Source organism: Labeo rohita, chromosome 14 (genome assembly GCF_022985175.1).
Source record: "Labeo rohita strain BAU-BD-2019 chromosome 14, IGBB_LRoh.1.0, whole genome shotgun sequence".
In the NCBI taxonomy this organism is placed as follows: domain Eukaryota; kingdom Metazoa; phylum Chordata; class Actinopteri; order Cypriniformes; family Cyprinidae; genus Labeo; species Labeo rohita.
This window is the reverse complement of record NC_066882.1, coordinates 703670-710615: the sequence shown is the minus strand read 5'-3', so window position 1 is coordinate 710615 and position 6946 is coordinate 703670. Positions and strand designations below refer to the sequence as shown.

The following is a 6946-nucleotide window of genomic DNA, read 5'->3' as shown; positions in this document are numbered from 1 at the left end:
ATTTAGGTTGAGAAAAGCACAGAAACACATGTTCACTCAGCAGGACTCACACACACACTGATCTTACTGTCTATATGAGGATTTATTACACACATTTATTCTGACATGTTATTTCACTGACAGAAGTTCAGCTGCAGTATTAATGTCATGAAGAGAAAACAAGAGACTCTATAACATCTCACTGTTACTGATTCATCATCAGCTCAAAGCATTATGGGTAGAATCTCTCATCAGTCTATTCTGATTCATCAACACAGTTTCACTGATGATCCAACATAATTAAAACAAAACCCAGGATAGAGCGGCTGAGTGAATGTGGTCTGGACTGTGTGGATGAGGCTCATTGTGTCAGAGACGCTGTAGAAGGACAGAGTTCCTGCACTGTGATCCACAAACACTCCTATTCTACTGCTGATGGACTTTACAGGGAGATCAGTCTCTATGTTATTGTGTCTGAATGAGTAACTGGAGGGAGAGCAGAACAAACTCCAGGACTGATCATTATATCCAAACAAACACTCATCACCCCGTCCCTTCCTGCTGATGCTCTTATATGACACTGATATAAACACACCAATCACCTCCACTCCACTCAATCTCCCAGTAACAGCGTCCACACACACTCTCTCTACACAACACCTGAGCCCAATGATCAAATCTGTCTGGATGATCAGGATACGACTGATGTGTGTTAGTGTATGTAATCACTCTGTTGTTCTCAGACAGACGGAGGTGTTTATTCACTGTGTTCAGATCCAGAGTGAGCTGATGGGAATCTGATGGAGATAAAACACATCAGAATCAGGAATTATGAATCTGTTTGATGTTTTCATGTAGCTGAACTCTTCATGTTCAGTGTATCATCAGTGTCTCAGTACAGATGAGCAGATATCCTGTGCAAATCATCATTTACATCATCAATTATAAAACTCTTCTTTCACCTTCTACAGGAAGAACATGAACACACTCAGTGAGTTTTTCTGCTTGTTTTCTTACTGACTTACATTGTAGGAAGTCGTTCCTGGTCCTGGGAACAATGTTGGTGAATGTGACTGTGGAAATCAACAGACATGAACAGTGTGATTCTCATGATCCTGCATCCATTCCTAACACATTTCTAATATGATGTTCTCCATGATATGAGATGATGATGGACTCGTTTCTGAGAGCAGATGAATCTCCAGGACTTTACCTCTGTCTGAGATCTTCTTGAGCTCCTCTTTGCAGAAATCCTCCAGTTTGTCTTTCAGCTGATGAACAGATTCTCTCAGACCATCAAAAGAGACGAGAGAACTGAAGGGATCATCATTTCCATCTGTAGATTCAGGAGGTGCTGAGAGAGACTGGAAACTCTACAGAAAACAGAAATCAAAACTCATCAGCTCCACACTTCACCCAATAACCTGCACCAACATCAGATTTGACTTGACTGATCTTTAGTAACTCACCTCAATCCAGCACTTTCACAGCATCAGCTTCATTCTTCTCATATTCATTAAATCACATTAGAGCTACAGATTCTAGTATTTGACACTTACACTCTATGTGAACTTTCTAGGAAATAGTTTGGATGATAAAACATCTGCTAAGAACATAAATGTCCATCTAACAGCTCAAACACATCAATGGAGTCTCATTGTAGGGTTGAGTAGATTTGATCAGGAAAAGGATTAGATTGACCATTATTTATAACTTTAGAGCGTTTAGAGACACTGAAACTTCACAAGGACCCTTAAGACACGCTCAGGTTTGGTTTGGTTTCAATACACTGAAGCATTGTCCACTATGATGGTGTTCTTCTAGATCTGTGTTACCTGCAGGAACTGGATGTGATCCTGTGTGTGTGAAAGCTGCTCCAGCTCAGCGTCTCTCCTCCTCAGATCATTGATCTCCTGCTCCAGTCGCTCCAGTCGTCCTTCAGCTCGACTCACCGCTCGCTTTTCCTGATCTCTGATCAGTCGTATCAGCTCAGAGCGGCTTCTCTCAATGGAGCGGATGAGCTCAGTAAAGATCCTCTCACTGTCCTCCACTGCTGTCTGTGCAGAGCGCTGTTAGGACACACAGTGATTCAGGCTTCAGTGGGACTGAAAGAGACAAGAGAGTCTGAACTGAGACTGAGACAAACTTCTCTTCTTCTCCAGACTCACCTTATGAGACTCCACAGCCTCTCTCAGCTGCTGAAGATCTTTCTCTCTCTGCTGGATTCTCTGCTGGAACGTCTTCTGCGTCTCCTTCAGCTGCTTCTGCAGGACAAACAGATGATAGTGAATGTCACAGAAAACTACTGACACTAAATCATCATGTGAACAGATGAATCCAGTAAAAGTGGAGCTGATAAATAATGGCTGTAGGTTCAAACTCCAGAAGTGATGATCAATCACAGCTTGTTTCACACTGCAAGTATAAGTATTATAAAAGTGAAACTTACACAGACTTTGAGCTTCACACTGACAGTGTTTCTGTTTTTGTGTAATTAAGCTGCAGCTCTACACAGAAAATAAACAGACTATTGAATCACTGCACTGAGTATTAACTTGATCTCTAGTTTTAAATACCTGTTTCTCTGTCCTCTGTGCTGCAGCTGATACAATGTTGTGGTTTTTATGTTCATCCATACACAGCACACATATACATTTCTGATCAGTGCGACAGAAAACCTCAAGGATCTTCTCATGTTTCTGGCAGATCATCTCCTGCAGTCGTCCAGTGGCATCAGTCAAATTGTGTCTCTTTCCTTTAAAGAAACTCTCATGTTGTTCAAGGTGATTCTGACAGTAAGAGTTCAGACACACCAGACAGGACTTGACGGCTTTGTATTTTCTTCCAGTACAGACGTCACACTGCACATCTCCAGCTCCAGCGTAACAGTCAGCAGGAAGTTTGGTCTTCTTCAGTTTCTCCACCACTTCAGCCAGCATGGTGTTTCTAGCTAAAGCAGGTCTTGGACTGAAGGTCTGTCTGCACTGAGGGCAGCTGTAGACTCTCATCTGATCCTCCTGATCCCAGCAGCCTGTAATACAGCTCTTACAGTAACTGTGTCCACAGGGAATGGCCACTGGATCCTTCAGGAGATCCAGACACACTGCACACAAGAACTCATCTGAAAAAACTGGGCTCCTGCCATTTTACTGCATGAATACAGAGACACAAACACACAACAGCTCAACTACACTTCAGTTTCTCTTTCCCTGAACTCAGTTTCTGTTTCCTGGTTCTGTGTTTGAGTGACGTGTGTAAAACAGGTGTGTCTGTGAGACTGTAAAGCAGCTTCCTTGTTCCTGCTCCTGTAGAGTCACACACACACTGACATTCAGTAATTCAGTAAATCAGTGCATGGTGAGTCTTTACAGTGTCTGTTCTGTCAATGTCAGTGTTGTGCATCATTTAGATGAACTGAGAACATCTTTAAATTACAAACCAATTAATGATTTTGAATTGAGGGAGCAAATGGGATACAAAAGTACAATTTGAATTATGTTAGGAAGTAGAATGAAAGTGAAAAAAGTGATGTGACGTGTGGCCAAGGATGGTGTTCCATACTCTGAATTTGTGCTCTGCATTTAACCAATTCAAGTGCTCACACACACCATGAACACACACATGGAGCAGTGGGCAGCCATTTTTGCTGTGGTGGTCCAAGGAGCAGTTGGGGGTTCAGTGCTTTGCTCAAGGGTCTCACCTCAGTCATGGTATTGAAGGTGGAAGAAAGGGTTGGTCATTTATCAAAATTCAAACCCCAACCTATGGGTTACAAGTCTGACTCTCTAACCATTAGGCCACAATAGCCCCAATTTTATAATTGTTGATGTTCAAAGCAATTTTTGACTAGAAAAGTGAAGTTTTATCAAAACAGACTTTATTTCTTTGTAGTTTTAAAAGTTTTGAAGGTTGATAGATACATTTGATAGATACAAAAATGTCCTGTTGGTTTTATTTAGTGCTCTCCTGAATAAGCTGTTCAACATAACAGATGTTTATTTATAGTCCACATGACAAAATAATAACTGTATTTACACAAATGAACCATTTATTACTGTCCTTCAGAATAATAATAATATTTATTTGTTTCATTTATACACAATTTTCTAGACACTCAAAGCACTTTACATTGTGATGTTGGATCTCGTCATCCACCACCAGTGTGCAGCACCACCTGGATGACGTGACGGCAGTTATAGAGCACCAGAACACCCACCACACACCAGCTTACTGGTGGAGAGGAGACAGAGTGATGAAGCCCATCAGGAGATATATGGATGATTAGGAGACCATGATGCTCAGAGGACAATGGGCAAATTTTTAGACAGGATGCAAAGGTCACACCTCTATTCTTTTCCAAAGACATCCTGAATTTTTTTGTATGACCACAGAGAGTCGAGACCTCGGTTTAACGTCTCATCTGAAAAATGGTGCTGTATAGTTTTTTCATAATCTTTCGTCTGATAAGTGACAGCATTGACTCATGTGCAGCTTTACAGCACAGCTGGGCACACAATGCTCATTCCTATTATCTCAGTGAACCGAGGTTACATTAGTAGCCACAGAGTTCCCTTTCAAAACAGTCTCTCACATTGTGTGGATACGTTTGGGAAACGATGCTCCATAGTGCTGCGCAACATAAGTGCAGAATGAAAAGCCGTCCTGTGAGCCCAGCCCCAGAGCACCCGATATAAGATCCTAAGGGCAGCATGGGATTTATTGCTGTTCACACTGACTAAATATGATCAGATTCTAATCGGATATGCACAAAAGTCAGATTTGAACTGACAGTCTGAACAAGGCCTTCGAGAACATTTAAAGAAACATTCTCATAATGTTTGCAAAATAACAAAATGTAACTTTCCACTTGATGTTATCTTGTAACCAAGAAAAAACATCTTCTCTACTAGATATTGAGAGAACATTCAGAAATAGCATTTTCATAACATAAATTGAACTTTACAAAAACACTCTCAGAAAATATTTTAGTTAGCAGAGACACACAAAGGAGCCGCTGGAGGTTTTTGGCCACAGTCAGATCTGCTGCATCACTGTTTTAATGCTGGAGTATTGAGTTTCTCTAATAGCATGTATTGGTTTTAGTGGTAAAGAAACACAGTCAGCGCAAAAATTCAGCTGAATCTGAAAATCATACTGCACATTCTCTCATACTGTAACACCTTCATATTCCTGCGGTCTGTTAGATGTACAGAATCTCTGTGTCTCATGTGTCAAGTAGTAAAATATTCTGCACACACCTTTACCACCATACACTGTAATAACAATCCTGGCTGAGCTTTCATTGGCTGATCTGATACTACAGCAATGTTAAAAATGAGTCAGAGAGAGTAAATGAAGCGCCTGAGGCTCAATCATAAACACATTGACTCTCTCTCACAGCATTCATGAGAGTTATCAGCGTTTAGGGATATAAATCAAAGTGTGTCTTTGGTCACATTCCTCTCAGATCATGTGTGAGATCATATTCAGTCTCATCTCAGATTAGCTGGAGCTCAAAAGCGGTATATAAATAAAGGTGACTTGACTCAAAGTGCAAGAATTCAGTGAGGATGGACATCAGATACACACGCTTGTGTTGAGATGAGCTTCTCCTGTACAAATACACCATCAGCATGAATAATGTCAGTGTATGGAGCAGCTCAAGCAGTGAACTCAGTCTGATCAACTCAGAAGAGCCAGAATTAGAGAAGATGTTCATATGTTGCTCAATGGCGCCATCTAGTGCTTCTCTAATTCACTGCATGATGTTGGGAACATCTGAGAGAAAAATCAATAATAATCAATCTAATTTTGTTTTTTAATGATTTACATTAAAGTCAAACAGCAGAGCAGCAGCAGGGAGACAGCTGTCGAATATGACAGTGTTGCTTCACATTGAAAGTATTTCTTTTGTAAAGAGCATCATGATATTTGTGTTTGTGCTGATTTGTGTCAGCAGGTGGCGCTGTTCTGTGAGTCACACCGGGCTCTTGGACAGAAATCATGCAGCTTGTCGGCTCTCTCACCCTTTAACAACAAATCCATAAAACATCAGACACTAGAGTTCAGCTTTCTGCAGAAAATGACAATTCATTTGTTGTACAACTCATGAAGTTCATGAAAAGTTTAGAATAATAACATTTTTACAGTTGTACGGACAAAGTTTGTGTTTGTGTTTAGTGTCACAACCAGCTGCGGTTCAAGAGTGAGCAGATATCCGGGGCTTAAAGACATCCATGTAGTTTTAATGCACCATCTCACAACACAGCCATCAACACCTTCCCCCTACTCCTTCTCAGCTTGCACTTAAGATCTGTGAAGATGATGTACGCAGAGTCTTCAGGAAACAGAAGATAAGGAAAGCCAAAGGCCCAGACGGTGTCTCTCCAGCCTGCCTCAAAGCCTGTACTGTCCATCTGTCATCCATCTTCACATTGATCTTCAACAGATCACTGGAGCTGTGTGTCGTCCCCTCCCGCTTCAAACACTCCACCATCATCCCTGTACCCAAGAAACCAAAAACAACAGGCCTAAATCACTACAGACCTGTTGCTTTAACATCTGTGGTCATGAAGTAATTTAAGAGACTGGTGTTGGTCTACTTGAAGGACATTACTGGACCTCTGCAGTTTCCTTACAGAGCAAACAGGTCTGTGAATGATGCAGTCAACATGGGACTCCAACATCTGGACAAACCAAAGAACTTATGCAAGAATCCTGTTTGTGGACTTCAGCCCGCTTTCAACACCATCATCCCAGATACTCTTCTGTACTATCATCAGCTTCCTGACAGATAGGCAGCAGCTAGTGAGGCTGGGAAAACTCACATCCAGCACACGCACCATTATCACTGGAGCTCCTCAGGGGTGTGTGCTCTCCCCACTGCTCTTCTCCCTCTACACAAATGACTGCACATCTACTGACCCCTCTGTCAAGCTCCTGAAGTTTGCAGATGACACCACAGTCA

At 41.6% G+C, this 6946-nt stretch overlaps 1 pseudogene; it reads right to left on the bottom strand.

The window, feature by feature from the left end:
* Nucleotides 1–3177, bottom strand: LOC127176257 (tripartite motif-containing protein 16-like; annotated as a pseudogene).
* Nucleotides 3178–6946: the final 3769 nt, after the last annotated feature.